The sequence below is a fragment of the Arachis ipaensis genome, chromosome B07, assembly GCF_000816755.2.
Source record: "Arachis ipaensis cultivar K30076 chromosome B07, Araip1.1, whole genome shotgun sequence".
NCBI lineage: Eukaryota > Viridiplantae > Streptophyta > Magnoliopsida > Fabales > Fabaceae > Arachis > Arachis ipaensis.
In genome coordinates, this window is record NC_029791.2 from 99,194,201 (window position 1) to 99,197,799 (window position 3,599).

Sequence of the window (3,599 nt, forward strand, 5' to 3'; positions counted from 1 at the left end):
AAATCAAAATTGGAGAATGAAAACTTGTAGTATAAAACCTAATTAAAACTAAGAAAATTGAGAGAAAACCTAAGAGAAACTATCCTAAAAACTACCCTAAAACTAACTAAAACTATGCCTAAGCGTATTGTATAATGTATGGTGTGTGTGTGTGTGTTGCTAGCCTCTCCCTTATATGATTCTGCACTTCAGAAATGGGCTTGAAAACCCTTAAATTCACGAGCCACGTGACTTTTTAATAAAGTCACGTGCAGGGACTTGTGCGTATGCACAGGTGTGTGCGTACGCACAAATGCTGATTTTCTCTTGTGCGTAAGCACAGCGTGTTGTGCGTATGCACACTTGGCTGTGTGCTTCTCCTTTATTTTCTTCATGTTTTTTCCCAATTGCATACTTCTCTTCTACTCTTATCAAGCTATTTCAACCTATTACACCTGAAATCACTCATCAAAATTATCAAGGCATCGAATGGAATGAAAGTGGAATAAAATTGATTAAAATAAGCACAAAATAGCATGTTTTCACAATTGGACATAATTTAGAGAGAAAACACAAAATCATGGTATTTAGGTGAATAAATGTGGGTTTATATGATGAAATCCACTCAAATCAATCCAAAATTTATCATTAAATGTGGATTCATCAAACTCCTATAACTATTCAATACCCTTCCTCCACTATTAAAAGTCAATTCTAAAGCTATTGTGGAAACTCGCATGGCTAAGACATCTCTTGCAATATGCTTAAGAATTGGATATTTAATGGAATTCACTTTCTACCAGTTTAAGATGTCAAATTGTATGCCACGCTTCTCTTAGGCCCCCATAAGATATAAACCCACCACATTCTTGTTAACACTCTCATTGAATTGCATTTCCTTCTCAAGTTCCACAGCAAAAGAAGTTTCATTCGAGGAGCTAGTGTAACACCCTAACTTTTAGCACCTCATGATCGTACTAAAAGTTGGAGTGCTACTTACCTCTATTCCTTTAATTATATACTATGTTTATTTATTATTGAGCCTTCGTGAATACGAACAGAAACTCTTATTAAGAAAACAAAAGGAAACTTTGTTTTAAACCACTTAATCACAAAAGTATATATATTCACATAACTTTATATACATAGACTTATTTCAAAGATCCTCAATACAAGTCCTACCCCCTCTAAAAACTAAAATAATAAACAACGAGGAGAAAATAAATTCTAACAACTCAACTTGTGAAAATAATCTTCTATGCTCCTGTAGCTCTACACTAAACCTTTGCACCTATAGCTGAAAGGGGTGGAGATAGGGGATAAGAATTGGGGAGTTCTTAGTAGGGTCAGGGTTAGAAGTTAAGTTCATTATCCAAATTTAAAACTCATATTTTCCTTATAAAAAATTTCACGCAAAATGACATTTCATATATTTAACCGCTTACTAAGACACCATTTTAACCAAAGCTTACCACTGATCCTTCCAATCATGGCCTTTGACCCAAATCAAATCAACTCGGCCTATGGCCCAATTCAACACAAATCACCATCAAAACTCAATCACAAAACAGAATCAATCATAGGCAAAAACAATGCAAGACAAACACAAATAAGAGAGCAATTACAGAACATAGAATCCAATCACAAGCACACACAATCATGAAAACATAATCACAACAAGTATGCACAAACAAGTATGATGCATGTCTAGTCCTATACAGGCCATGAGCTCATGTATCGGTTTGTTTTCCGATTCCCGACACTGGTCCTAAGATAAGCATTTCGTACCGCCATCCTTATCTCAGCCAACGTCCCCTCCATGAGCGTTATGCATCGCCGTCCTCTTGGAAAAACCTTCCTTCCGGTCTCCAGTGAGCATTACGTATCGCCGTCCTCACTGAGCCGTCTATATAGTATCAAGTGAGTGTTACGTATCGCCATCCCCACTAGACACTTGGCACTAAGGCCCAAACAACACTCAATTTCTTTTTAATCTTTGCTCTCTACTCTACTGCGGTAAAGATCCCTTTAATTAATACATTCTTTCATTCCTTTGATTCTTTTGTTATCTGTTATTTATTGAATTATATTTTCACTTAACTCAGCAACCTTTGTCTGAGTTTGGCTTCCAGTATCATAACCTCTGTAAGAAACTTCTGTCTTACAGGTGCGACTCTCTTGAGCTGATGTATGCAAACATAACCTCTGTAAGCAATCTCTGTCTTACAGGCAAGGCTCTCTCTAGCCAATGTATGTATTGATAACCTCTATAAGCAACCTCTGTCTTACAGGTGCGACCATCCCCCTGGAGTGGCCAATGTATCTCTAAAAAGCGAATCTCAGTGGGCTCACCACCACATCTTTACTTATCTCATTTTCTTTTCGTTCTTTCTTTCTTTCTTTTCTTTCTTATCATTTTACACTATAATTTATCTTCGCATTATTCCCTCGCCTTTCCCTAAGTGTCTTATGGAAAAGAATTATAAAGTACTTTAATTAAGTCTGCGTTCTCTAAAACTTTTAAAATTACTCTATTTGCCCTTCTCTGACTTATAATAATATTAATAATATCTTTACTAATTAATATTCGTAATAAAATATTAACCATAATATAAGTAGAATAATTTAAATGGTAAATAAATAATATTTATATGTTTTATTAAAATTTAATATTTTATAAAATTACATTTGGAACCCTCACGTATTTTCATATTTATAAAAATAATCCTGAATTTTTATGATATATTTTTATCCCCCGTACTTTATTTATTACCCAAAATACCCAAAAACTTATATAATTACAAATTGTACCTCAATTTTTGTATACAAATATAATTTTACCTACAAAAATAAAGTTTAAATATTAATCTTCTTCTTATTCCAAAACTGAAATCCTTAGCCCTTCCCTTTAAAAATATTACTTTTATTTTAATCCGTTTTCGAGATTTTTGGTTACCGATTCTTCACATTTTTTAATTTAATTTTTCAACCACTAAATCTCTTCAATTTTCTCAAAATACAACATCACAAAAGTCCCAAAACCATTAAAACAACCACAGCTGAGCTGTTCTTCATGGCCAAACCAGTAAATCACAAGCAACAATAATAATTCAATATAAACTCATTCAAACTCAAACAATAATCAACCAAATTAACATTCATTTATCAAATTCATATTTAATTATTATAAAGTTACCAAACCCTACCTCCGTACAGAAATTACGACGACAAAAACTTCGAAAAAATTTTTTGACTGAACCGGTGAAAAAGAAAACGTCAGAAATTATCTATACCTTCTAAAACTCCAATTGGTCGAACTCAAGAGAAAGAAGAGCTATATCACCGTCAACTTTTACCTGACAAAAATAACACCAATATATAGAGGAGGAGGATACGAACATATTTTTTTGGATTATATTTTTTATTAGAGTTACAAATCGCAAGAAATTAAAGAAGGAAAATGGTGGAGGGTTACGGTTCTCTTATGAACACCCTCAATCTCTCTTTCTTCTTTTCTTTCCAAATCTAATTCGGTGATGAATAAGGAACCAAAAAAAGATGTTTAGTAATGAATTATGATTTGTGGTGTTTAAAGCATGCATTGTGAGGTGTCATGATCT